General features: G+C 47.6%; 1 protein-coding gene across 1 annotated transcript in view; it reads left to right on the top strand.

Moving 5' to 3' along the window:
* The window catches only part of LOC115188406 (transmembrane protein 60), a 426,277-nt gene that overhangs the window by 16,973 nt on the left and 395,907 nt on the right, over nucleotides 1-13,397 (top strand). Inside the window, exon 3 of the transcript XR_003876406.1 lies at nucleotides 8,655-8,658. The gene's annotated coding sequence lies outside the window, so the exon portion shown is untranslated. The remainder of the gene's footprint in view (nucleotides 1-8,654; nucleotides 8,659-13,397) is intronic.

Genomic DNA, 13,397 nt, shown 5'->3' on the forward strand with positions numbered 1-13,397 from the left:
ACAGTGAGGTACCAGTCACTATACTACAGTATCTATGAGGACAGACAGTGAGGTACCAGTCACTATACTACAGTATCTATGAGGACAGACAGTGAGGTACCAGTCACTATACTACAGTATCTATCAGGACAGACAGTGAGGTACTAGTCACTATACTACAGTATCTATCAGGACAGACAGTGAGGTACCAGTCACTATACTACAGTATCTATCAGGACAGACAGTGAGGTACCAGTCACTATACTACAGTATATATGAGGACAGACAGTGAGGTACCAGTCACTATACTACAGTATCTATGAGGACAGACTGAGGTACCAGTCACTATACTACAGTATCTATGAAGACAGACAGTGAGGTACCAGTCACTATACTACAGTATCTATGAGGACAGACAGTGAGGTACCAGTCACTATACTACAGTATATATGAGGACAGACAGTGAGGTACCAGTCACTATACTACAGTATATATGAGGACAGACAGTGAGGTACCAGTCACTATACTACAGTATCTATGAGGACAGACAGTGAGGTACCAGTCACTATACTACAGTATCTATGAGGACAGACAGTGAGGTACTAGTCACTATACTACAGTATCTATGAGGACAGGCAAGGTGAGGGCGGAAACTGAGAAAGCAGACAGAGTGAAAACTCAGTAATTTTTTCACAGAAATCTGCTGTGGCTGTTTTGGGTCAGAAAGTGAAGTGTTATTCTTCCACTACTTGGTCAAGTGGCAATATACACTCATCTATCTTCCTGGGAACAGCCGTAAAAGAGGCCTTCTCTTCAGTCAAGGTCTCCATGTCTGTCTCCTCTGTCTTTCACAGTTCCCATGTCTGTGTACAGTATGATCCATAAACCATGTCTGTCTCCTCTGTCTTTCACAGTTCCCATGTCTGTCTCCTCTGTCTTTCACAGTTCCCATGTCTGTCTCCTCTGTCTTTCACAGTTCCCATGTCTGTCTCTTCTGTCTTTCACAGTTCCCATGCATGTGTACAGTATGATCCATAAACCATGTCTGTGTATAGTATGATCCATAAACCATGTGTTACTGCGTCCTATAAAAGATCCCTGAGGATTCCCTGAGCATGAAGACTCAACAAATAAATAAATCATCCATTTTACAGGATGCCGTCATTAAGGGGGATCGGCAGGGGGGGTTCTGTGTGTGTGTGTGTGTGTAAGGGGAGTATACGCTGGAGGATATAAGATGTATTACCTATGGGCCTCCCTTATCCTTCTGCTCCTCCAGCAGCCAAAACACAGTGTGTGTGTGTGTGTGTGTGTGTGTGAGAGAGAGAGAGAAAGAGGGAGAGACCCAGCCTACAGGTCCGACATGTGTTCCTGACAGCCTGTAGTCTCGTAAACCCCACCCTAGGCAACAGAGGAGAGGACAGGGTGTTCTGGGAGGTAGTCTCACCCTAGGCAACAGAGGAGAGGACAGGGTGTTCTGGCAGGTAGTCTCACCCTAGGCAACAGAGGAGAGGACAGGGTGTTCTGGCAGGTAGTCTCACCCTAGGCAACAGAGGAGAGGACAGGGTGTTCTGGCAGGTAGTCTCACCCTAGGCAACAGAGGAGAGGACAGGGTGTTCTGGCAGGTAGTCTCACCCTAGGCAACAGAGGAGAGGACAGGGTGTTCTGGGAGGTAGTCTCACCCTAGGCAACAGAGGAGAGGACAGGGTGTTCTGGCAGGTAGTCTCACCCTAGGCAACAGAGGAGAGGACAGGGTGTTCTGGCAGGTAGTCTCACCCTAGGCAACAGAGGAGAGGACAGGGTGTTCTGGCAGGTAGTCTCACCCTAGGCAACAGAGGAGAGGACAGGGTGTTCTGGGAGGTAGTCTCACCCTAGGCAACAGAGGAGAGGACAGGGTGTTCTGGCAGGTAGTCTCACCCTAGGCAACAGAGGAGAGGACAGGGTGTTCTGGCAGGTAGTCTCACCCTAGGCAACAGAGGAGAGGACAGGGTGTTCTGGCAGGTAGTCTCACCCTAGGCAACAGAAGAGGACAGGGTGTTCTGGCAGGTAGTCTCACCCTAGGCAACAGAGGAGAGGACAGGGTGTTCTGGGAGGTAGTCTCACCCTAGGCAACAGAGGAGAGGACAGGGTGTTCTGGCAGGTAGTCTGGGGGACCATGAACCTTTAGATCCCACTTCCCTATTGCAGGATTGTTATTTGTAACTGCTGTCAATGGTATTACGGGACTACGATAGATTTGTTTTTGTGTGACTAAAGACAAGGAAAGACAGCTCCTATAAAATATTTTGAATAATAGATACATAGTTTAGTTCCCATCATGTCTGCCAGTTGTCTTGAGAGGACCCACCCTTGTCCCTGGTGATTGGTTAGGAGAGTTGTCTTGAGATGACCCACCCTGGTCCCTGGTGATTGGTTAGGAGAGTTGTCTTGAGAGGACCCACCCTTGTCCCTGGTGATTGGTTAGGAGAGTTGTCTTGAGATGACCCACCCTGGTCCCTGGTGATTGGTTAGGAGAGTTGTCTTGAGAGGACCCACCCTTGTCCCTGGTGATTGGTTAGGAGAGTTGTCTTGAGATGACCCACCCTGGTCCCTGGTGATTGGTTAGGAGAGTTGTCTTGAGAGGACCCACCCTGGTCCCTGGTGATTGGTTAGGAGAGTTGTCTTGAGAGGACCCACCCTTGTCCCTGGTGATTGGTTAGGAGAGTTGTCTTGAGATGACCCACCCTGGTCCCTGGTGATTGGTTAGGAGAGTTGTCTTGAGAGGACCCACCCTGGTCCCTGGTGATTGGTTAGGAGAGTTGTCTTGAGAGGACCCACCCTGGTCCCTGGTGATTGGTTAGGAGAGTTGTCTTGAGAGGACCCACCCTGGTCCCTGGTGATTGGTTAGGAGAGTTGTCTTGAGAGGACCCACCCTGGTCCCTGGTGATTGGTTAGGAGAGTTGTCTTGAGAGGACCCACCCTGGTCCCTGGTGATTGGTTAGGAGAGCTGTCTTGAGAGGACCCACCCTGGTCGTTGTTGCCAAAAGATTCAGGCGTTGGAACCAGACCCTATTTACTGTTGCCGGGTTGGGTTTTCAAGATGAGCTTTAGCTACAGTACAGAGTCACCCCCAGTAACAATATAGCCTGCATCCCAAATAGCACCCTATATAGTGCACATATTTTGACTAGATGTCAAATGGATACAGCAGGTGTAAACAGTACAGTGAAATGCATACCCTCAAGGTGAATAGGGTACCATTTGAGACATACAGGTAACGTGTGTGCAGACTCTGGCTAACGGGTAACGGGCGCGGGGACTCTGACGGCTAACGGGTAACGGGGACTCTGACTAACGGGTAACGGGGACTCTGACTAACGGGTAACGGGGACTCTGACTAACGGGGACTCTGACTAACGGGTAACGGGGACTCTGACTAACGGGTAACGGGGACTCTGACTAACGGGTAACGGGGACTCTGACTAACGGGTAACGGGGACTCTGACTAACGGGTAACGGGGACTCTGACTAACGGGTAACGGGGACTCTGACTAACGGGTAACGGGGACTCTGACTAACGGGCGCGGGGACTCTAACGGGTAACAGGCGCGGGGACTCTGACTAACAGGCTTTAGTTGTCCTTGTCTTAAAATGTAGGAGTAACATTATTGCTTTAAGCTAAGAGTATTTATCACCTCAGGAAAGCTAACAACAACACGAGTTGGTAACCTTGGTGCTATTCAGCTTCAGCTCACTATGTTGTCTCTGTCAAGGAAGTGTCACGGAGGCTCTTAAAGAGCCAATGAACACGCCGATTGATACGTGTGTTTTTCTGTTGCTCATTAGAAAAACTAGATTTCAGTCTTCGAGGTGGGTCTCCTGACCGATTTCCACTTTTGGTTAATGGCGTTTGTCCCTCATGAGACACTGTAGGAAGCCTATTTCACTTCCTCAACGTCCCCAGAAATCTGTAATAAATTTTTACATTTTGGCCGAGAATGTTTTAGAAGCACAATTTTTCATCTAGCTAATGTTATCTTCTGTAAACAGTAGGAGCTGCTGGGCAGGTCTGTCTCACTGTCTATGCTATTGGATGGAGAGCAACCAGCACAGCTGTTGGCCACCCCAACCTTCATTTACCCGGTGTGAGGAGCAGCTGTTGGCCACCCCAACCTTCATTTACCCGGTGTGAGGAGCAGCTGTTTGCCACCCCAACCTTCATTTACCCGGTGTGAGGAGCAGCTGTTTGCCACCCCAACCTTCATTTACCCGGTGTGAGGAGCAGCTGTTGGCCACCCCAACCTTCATTTACCCGGTGTGAGGAGCAGCTGTTGGCCACCCCAACCTTCATTTACCCGGTGTGAGGAGCAGCTGCTGGCCACCCCAACCTTCATTTACCTGGTGTGAGGAGCAGCTGCTGGACACCCCAACCTTAATTTATCTGGTGTGAGGAGCAGCTGCTGGACACCCCAACCTTCATTTACCCGGTGTGAGGAGCAGCTGTTGGCCACCCCAACCTTCATTTACCCGGTGTGAGGAGCAGCTGCTGGACACCCCAACCTTCATTTACCCGGTGTGAGGAGCAGCTGCTGGACACCCCAACCTTCATTTACCCGGTGTGAGGAGCAGCTGCTGGACACCGCAACCTTCATTTACCCGGTTTGAGGAGCAGCTGTTGGACACCCCAACCTTCATTTACCCGGTGTGAGGAGCAGCTGTTGGCCACCCCAACCTTCATTTACCCGGTGTGAGGAGCAGCTGTTGGACACCCCAACCTTCATTTACCTGGTGTGAGGAGCAGCTGTTGGCCACCCCAACCTTCATTTACCCGGTGTGAGGAGCAGCTGCTGGACACCCCAACCTTCATTTACCCGGTGTGAGGAGCAGCTGTTGGCCACCCCAACCTTCATTTACCCGGTGTGAGGAGCAGCTATTGGCCACCCCAACCTTCATTTACCCGGTGTGAGGAGCAGCTGTTGGCCACCCCAACCTTCATTTACCCGGTGTGAGGAGCAGCTATTGGCCACCCCAACCTTAATTTATCTGGTGTGAGGAGCAGCTGCTGGACACCCCAACCTTCATTTACCCGGTGTGAGGAGCAGCTGTTGGCCACCCCAACCTTCATTTACCCGGTGTGAGGAGCAGCTGTTGGCCACCCCAACCTTCATTTACCCGGTGTGAGGAGCAGCTGCTGGACACCCCAACCTTCATTTACCCGGTGTGAGGAGCAGCTGTTGGCCACCCCAACCTTCATTTACCCGGTGTGAGGAGCAGCTCTGTGTGTGTGTTACAATGAGAAGTGTCTCACAGCGGGGGCCTGTCTGCTGTAGCATTGTTTAACCCTTTCATGGGTGAGTTCCAAATATCTCCAACGGTCGCCCCAGCGTGAGTTTTTTTATGCACGTGATGTTAGAACGTTCTCTCCATTCCAGAATGTGATTGTTACATAAACACCACCACTGAATGGCTCAGAGTGGGAGTGAGACGTTACCGTGATTGACTTCCTGCACGCGCCATTTTTATCAATAAATCACTATCAGAAAATGCTGTGTGGTATTATTGATATATTTACTATTTTATTCACGTTTTTCAATTACCAATGATAAATCATGTGTTCCGATTTTTGCATAAATTGTAATGGGCGCATAGTATGTGTGTAAAATAATGTTTTGAAGGTTGTACTGATTATGATGAGCTAAGCTAATTCCAGCTATGTGTATGGAGTCATGTTTGTTGACATACAATGCATTCTGGGTTTCACGTAATCGTCTGTTTGACCAAAGATGTTATAAAAAAATGAGGTGAGTAAGAGTTCACCCATTTTTTGAGGACTTCTGGAAATGAATGGTGGCATGTGAACGACAGTAGATGACACACCCCTTCAACATGCATACTATAAACAGACCAAACTCATCTTGTCTTCTCTCATTATCTTCGGTTTCTGTGAGGAAAAAAAGCATGGCTGCGCACTGAAACTAATTGACGGATTACTTTCGATTTCTATATTTTACATTTACATTTTAGTCATTTAGCAGACGCTCTTATCCAGAGCGACTTACAGTAGTGAATACATACATTTCATGCATTTTTTTTTTTTGTACTGGCCCCCCGTGGGAATCGAACCCACAACCCTGGCGTTGCAAACACAATGCTCTACCAACTGAGCCACAGGGAAGGCTTTGTTTTACCTAATTATTTCGATCAATGGTGAGTTCACCCGTGATGTGATTAATTATACATAGTAATTGCTATTAGCTAATTCATATTGTAGTTTATGTCAGCCGAGAGTTACAAAATATGACTGCTTGTGTTGGGTCAATCTTTCCTCAGTTAGCGCTAGGACAAATGGAGCCTACATTTTTCCAGTTAGGATGATCATGTTGTGCTATATATACACTTTTGTGAATATCTGAACATTGAATCCAAAAATAAACTGCTCACATTGTAAGGACTGTGTTTGTGTAAATAGTTTCTGAAAAAAGTGTGGCCAGCTCAAATGCTGATTGTTGCGTCATTCGAAACTGGCCGTTCTAAATGAGCGTTCTAAATGAGCGTTCTAATCACACGGGGTGTGATTGTACGCTTCAGGGACCACTGTAGAACGTACGTGTGAAAGGGTTAACATGACGATGATCTCATCTTGGCTCCACTCTCCCTCCCCTCTTTTCGTCTCCCTCCCCTCTTTCCGTCTCCCTCCCCTCTTTTCGTCTCCCTCCCCTCTTTTCGTCTCCCTCCCCTCTTTTCGTCTCCCTCCCCTCTTTCTAAGCAAAATCCATTTGCTACGGCAGTAGCCTACAATGACAACATGATGATAAACTAAGCACAGAGATGAGCTAAGGGCCTCATCCTGAGAAGCTGGGCGGTTCAGAGATGAGCTAAGGGCCTCATCCTGAGAAGCTGAGAGGTTCAGAGATGAGCTAATGGCCTCATCCTGAGAAGCTGAGCGGTTCAGAGATGAGCTAATGGCCTCATCCTGAGAAGCTGAGCGGTTCAGAGATGAGCTAAGGGCCTCATCCCGAGAAGCTGAGCGGTTCAGAGATGAGCTAATGGCCTCATCCCGAGAAGCTGAGCGGTTCAGAGATGAGCTAATGGCCTCATCCTGAGAAGCTGAGCGGTTCAGAGATGAGCTAAGGGCCTCATCCTGAGAAGCTGAGCGGTTCAGAGATGAGCTAAGGGCCTCATCCTGAGAAGCTGGGCGGTTCAGAGATGAGCTAAGGGCCTCATCCTGAGAAGCTGAGCGGTTCAGAGATGAGCTAAGGGCCTCATCCTGAGAAGCCGAGCGGTTCAGAGATGAGCTAATGGCCTCATCCTGAGAAGCTGAGAGGTTCAGAGATGAGCTAATGGCCTCATCCTGAGAAGCTGAGCGGTTCAGAGATGAGCTAATGGCCTCATCCTGAGAAGCTGAGAGGTTCAGAGCAGAAAATAGCAAGACTTCTTTCCCCTGCATCCCAAATGACACCCAATTCTCTACAGTGCCCTACAGGGCCCTGGCCTGGTTAAAAGTAGTGCACTATGTAGGGAATAGGGTATGATTTGGGATGCAGACCTCATGTTTATGGAAAGCAACATTACAGTCAGGACATTAAGAAGGAAAGAGAGAGGAGGATGAAAAGAAATAGCCAATCGCTGGACAGAGGGAAGTACATTCTGCACATGTGTAGTGTGGAAAATCAGCTTCTCTTTTAAGAAGAACAGACACTTAAGCCGAAGCCAATATCAACATCAACCATCTCTTTCTAAAATTATCAGCCGAAATTGTTGAAACCTCTTTCGTATCGTCTGATGATCACCGACCATTTCGAATCCCGCCGTACCTTCTCCGCTATGCAATCTGGTTTCAGAGTTGGTTTCCATCTGTAAATAGCCCATCCAACTACCTCATCCCCATACTGTTATTTAGTTTTTTTGCTCCTTTGCACCCCAGTATCTCTACTTGCACATTCATCTTCTGCACATCTATCATTCCAGTGTTAATGCTAAATTGTAATTATTTCACCACTATGGCCTATTTATTGCCTTGACTCCCTTATCTTACCTCATTTGCACTCACTGTATATAGACTTTTTTTCTACTGTATTATTGACTGTATGTTTGTTTTATTCCATGTGTAACTCTGTGTTGTTGTTTGTGTCGCACTGCTTTGCTTTATCTTGGCCAGGTCGCAGTTGTAAATGAGAACTTGTTCTCAACTGGCCTACCTGGTTAAATAAAGGTCAAATATAATATAATAATATATATATCTTTTTTCCCAAAAGGCTATTTTAAATGTAGGGATTAGCTAGGGTTACAATTAGGTTTAGGATTAGTGGTTAGGGAAAATAGGATGTTGAATGGAAATACATTTTAGGTCCCCACGAGGATAATAGAACATAACGGGTGTGTACCCACTTAAGACCCTGAGTAGTTCCTTTTGAAGTAGGATCCTGTAAAAACACACATCTGCATCTCTGTGTGAAAGTAGGACCTACTACCTGTGAACACCGGAAGCCCTCACCTTCTCCTTATGTAGGGAGACTTTGGTATGTCAGCAACAGGGATCATCTGTTCCCCAGGTCGTACCCACATGATGGGCCCGTCATCACTCTCCGTTGGACTCTTCAGCTTCAGACTGGAGAACGTACCCCACGGTAACGTCCGCTGGAGGGAGAAGGGTACGCCAGAGTTACAATAAAGGAGGAATAGAATGATAGATAGAGGTGTGTGAGAAAACAAACAGGAAAAAGGAAATCCAATTTTTCAGACATCCATCAAAACCAATGCTTTTTTGTTGTTGTTGAAAAACCATAATTACTCTTCTCAACCACTAGAGGGCAACTTCCTTTGTTTATAGATTAAATGAGTTGAATTCTCCCTAAACAATGTGGCCTGAACTAAAGTATTTTGTAACCCAGTGAAAATGACTAAATCCAACTTATTACCTATAGATTGATTTTATCTATAAATGATGGATCTATATCATTATTCTGTGTCAGGGCTACTCACCTCTAGGAAGGGCGACTCCTCCAGCATAGAGATGAACTCTGGGAAGTAATCCCCCACCTCTTCGTCCACTGCCCCCACCAGACTGATCTGACGCATGGCACCTGCCCGGTACGTCCCGTGGCTGTACGTTCTCTTTACCTAGAACACATAGTAGAGCACAGTAGAACGGTCAGTAAAACAGTCAGAACACCAGTCCACTGGAGCGTTGAGGTCCAGACAAAAACGTTCAAGTCAGTTGAACTGAATATGAACAGTACTCGTTCCCCTGAGGACTGATGTCCAACCCCTAACCAGAGAGATGCAGTGTGTGTTGGTGTGAAGGCTGGGCCATGTACAGAGCACTACTTCATGAGGACATCTGATGTTACAGCAGAATCAGTAGTGTGAATGCTGATCCTGTACAGTAATGATACTGGGAGATCAGACACTGCTCTGGTACTGGGGGGGGAGATTACAGACTGCGCCCCCCCCCCCCCACCCGAGCCACATAATACTGCAGCTCTCATCCTCTTCAACAGCCTCTCCTTCCCCTCATTCTACACCATTACGAGTAGACCCAGTGAGGGGCTGACTGTCAGGACAGAGAGAGACAGTCACAATAGACCCAGTGAGGGGCTGACTGTCAGGACAGAGAGAGACAGTCACAATAGACCCAGTGAGGGGCTGACTGTCAGGACAGAGAGAGACAGTCACAATAGACCCAGTGAGGGGCTGACTGTCAGGACAGAGAGAGACAGTCACAATAGACCCAGTGAGGGGCTGACTGTCAGGACAGAGAGAGACAGTCACAATAGACCCAGTGAGGGGCTGACTGTCAGGACAGAGAGAGACAGTCACAATAGACCCAGTGAGGGGCTGACTGTCAGGACAGAGAGAGACAGTCACAGTAGACCCAGTGAGGGGCTGACTGTCAGGACAGAGAGAGACAGTCACAATAGACCCAGTGAGGGGCTGACTGTCAGGACAGAGAGAGACAGTCACAATAGACCCAGTGAGGGGCTGACTGTCAGGACAGAGAGAGACAGTCACAATAGACCCAGTGAGGGGCTGACTGTCAGGACAGAGAGAGACAGTCACAATAGACCCAGTGAGGGGCTGACTGTCAGGACAGAGAGAGACAGTCACAATAGACCCAGTGAGGGGCTGACTGTCAGGACAGAGAGAGACAGTCACAATAGACCCAGTGAGGGGCTGACTGTCAGGACAGAGAGAGACAGTCACAATAGACCCAGTGAGGGGCTGACTGTCAGGACAGAGAGAGACAGTCACAATAGACCCAGTGAGGGGCTGACTGTCAGGACAGAGAGAGACAGTCACAATAGACCCAGTGAGGGGCTGACTGTCAGGACAGAGAGAGACAGTCACAATAGACCCAGTGAGGGGCTGACTGTCAGGACAGAGAGAGACAGTCACAATAGACCCAGTGAGGGGCTGACTGTCAGGACAGAGAGAGACAGTCACAATAGACCCAGTGAGGGGCTGACTGTCAGGACAGAGAGAGACAGTCACAATAGACCCAGTGAGGGGCTGACTGTCAGGACAGAGAGAGACAGTCAGGAGAATGAGATTCCACAACAGCACGACCTGCTAATGCAATAAAGTCAGAGTAGATCCTATTCAGATAAAATCAAATCAAATGTTATTGGTCACATACACATGTTATTGCGAGTGTAGCGAAATGCTTATGCTTCTAGATCCAACAGCTGTATCTATTCCTGTTCTGAGAGACGGAGACAGAGCTGGTAGTGCTAGCTAACCTGTTTTATACAGTACAGCTGTATCTATTCCTGTTCTGAGACACAGAGACAGAGCTGGTAGTGCTAGCTAACCTGTTTTATACAGTACAGCTGTAGCTATTCCTGTTCTGAGAGACAGAGACCGAGCTGGTAGTGCTAGCTAACCTGTTTTATACAGTTCAGCTGTATCTATTCCTGTTCTGAGAGACAGAGACAGAGCTGGTAGTGCAAGCTAACCTGTTTTATACAGTTCAGCTGTATCTATTCCTGTTCTGAGAGACAGAGACAGAGCTGGTAGTGCAAGCTAACCTGTTTTATACAGTTCAGCTGTATCTATTCCTGTTCTGAGAGACAGAGACAGAGCTGGTAGTGCTAGCTAACCTGTTTTATACAGTACAGCTGTAGCTATTCCTGTTCTGAGAGACAGAGACAGAGCTGGTAGTGCTAGCTAACCTGTTTTATACAGTTCAGCTGTATCTATTCCTGTTCTGAGAGACAGAGACAGAGCTGGTAGTGCTAGCTAACCTGTTTTATACAGTTCAGCTGTATCTATTCCTGTTCTGAGAGACAGAGACAGAGCTGGTAGTGCTAGCTAACCTGTTTTATACAGTACAGCTGTAGCTATTCCTGTTCTGAGAGACAGAGACAGAGCTGGTAGTGCTAGCTAACCTGTTTTATACAGTACAGCTGTAGCTATTCCTGTTCTGAGAGACAGAGACCGAGCTGGTAGTGCTAGCTAACCTGTTTTATACAGTTCAGCTGTATCTATTCCTGTTCTGAGAGACAGAGACAGAGCTGGTAGTGCTAGCTAACCTGTTTTATACAGTACAGCTGTAGCTATTCCTGTTCTGAGAGACAGAGACAGAGCTGGTAGTGCTAGCTAACCTGTTTTATACAATACAGCTGTATCTATTCCTGTTCTGAGAGACAGAGACAGAGCTGGTAGTGCTAGCTAACCTGTTCTATACAGTTCAGCTGTCACCCAGTAGTAAAAGGCCCTGTTGAATAGCTAGAAGTACATCCCGGTCTCCTTCACTGTCTCACTTTGTTCCCACAGATCTGAGTACATCTGCTGAAAGATGTAGGTAAACCTCCTTTTTGGTTATCCGGAAGGAAAGAACAGAGGTTTTATAGCAGCTTCAGAGCCACAGAGAACCACAAACCCCCCTCCTGTCAGTCTCTGGACCGTAGGGCCAAGGGTCGCAGTCCTCCCTCTCTAACACGGTAATAAGACTACACATGAGGAGCAGATCACTGCAAAGTCTCAATGTCCCAGACATCCTCCTGATTCACTTACTACCCTGTCTAATACAGCTATTACAGCCCAGCCATTATTATCACCACAGAATATCCTCAGGCTAAAAGGAGAGTTCATCATAAGGCCAGTTTCTCCTGGAGCAGTCCATCTGTCTGAACGTTAGATAGTGTCAGAGGAACATCTGATTCAGGTAGTTAATAGATGATCTGTTTCTAAACATGACCCTCTACTAGAGGTCTCTGTGTCTTCACATGGTCAGCAGCAGTGTTGACAAAGTGTAAAGGGACATATTACAACAGTCAATCATATTACCAAACTAGGGCTGACCCCAATTAGTCGACTGGTCAATTGTTTGGTCGTTAGGCTGTTGGCTGACCAAAATTGTTATATATAAAACACATATATGCGCCCATTTCAGTGAACTAATCCATTGCAGGAGGCCTAGACTAAAAGCCAATTTATGCCTGATCCGAAAATGTGGTTGGAGGCTCCATATGCAGGGTGTGACGCAATTATGGAGCCTCCAGAGGCACGCAGAGGCTAAATCAAGCACTGTCCCACATCGCCATGCCCCTCCCAAACGTAACAATGCAGAGGGCTCTGTAGAGATCCACATTGACAGTAGTTGGGGGCGGTACATCCTGTATAAACACAAACTCACTTCCTTGACAACAGCTCTGCACTGCTCCGTGATGCGCAAGAAGTATGACTGGTCTGACTGGTGCTGAGGCCATATCACCGTAAATGCTGCATGGCCAATAGAGACGTCTGATGGACCATGCACCTCTCGCATAACAATTTGTGCACATTCATTGTTTCATAACTTCATTGTGTGAATTGTTAGCGTTTGATCGTTAGTGTAAATCACTTCTCCATGACATATAGTGTATCACCAGCAGTACATTTACTCTTCATTCATATCATTTCTATCTACTGCCTCCTGAGTGGTGCAGTGGTCTAAGTCACTACAGATCCGGGTTCAATCCCGGTCTGTGTCGCAGCCAGACAAGACCGGGATACTCATGAGGCAACGCACAATTGGCCCAGTGTCGTCCGGTTTAGGGGAGGGTTTGGCCGGCCGGGATGTCCTTGTCTCATCTGGCTCTAGCGATTCCTTGTGGCAGGCCGGGCACACGCACGCTGACACGGTCGCCAGCTGTACGGTGTTTCCTCTGACACGTTGGTGAGGCCGGCTTCCGGGTTAAGCGAGCTGTGTGTCAAAAAGCAGTGCGTCTTGGCAGGGTCGTGTTTCGGAGGACGCATGGCTCTCAACCTTCACCTCTCGAGTCCATACATCAGTTGCAGCGTTGAGACAAGACTAACTACCAATTGGATATCAAATTTGGCAAGAAAAAGGGGTCAAAATAAATAATACATTCTAATCTACAATTTTTGCTGCTTTGGTTATGGTAATTATTTTTATCAATTCAATATTATTATTCCAGTCTTCCAGTTCTCATTGT

The sequence above is a fragment of the Salmo trutta genome, unplaced genomic scaffold (genome assembly GCF_901001165.1).
Source record: "Salmo trutta unplaced genomic scaffold, fSalTru1.1, whole genome shotgun sequence".
Classification (NCBI taxonomy): Eukaryota; Metazoa; Chordata; class Actinopteri; order Salmoniformes; family Salmonidae; genus Salmo; species Salmo trutta.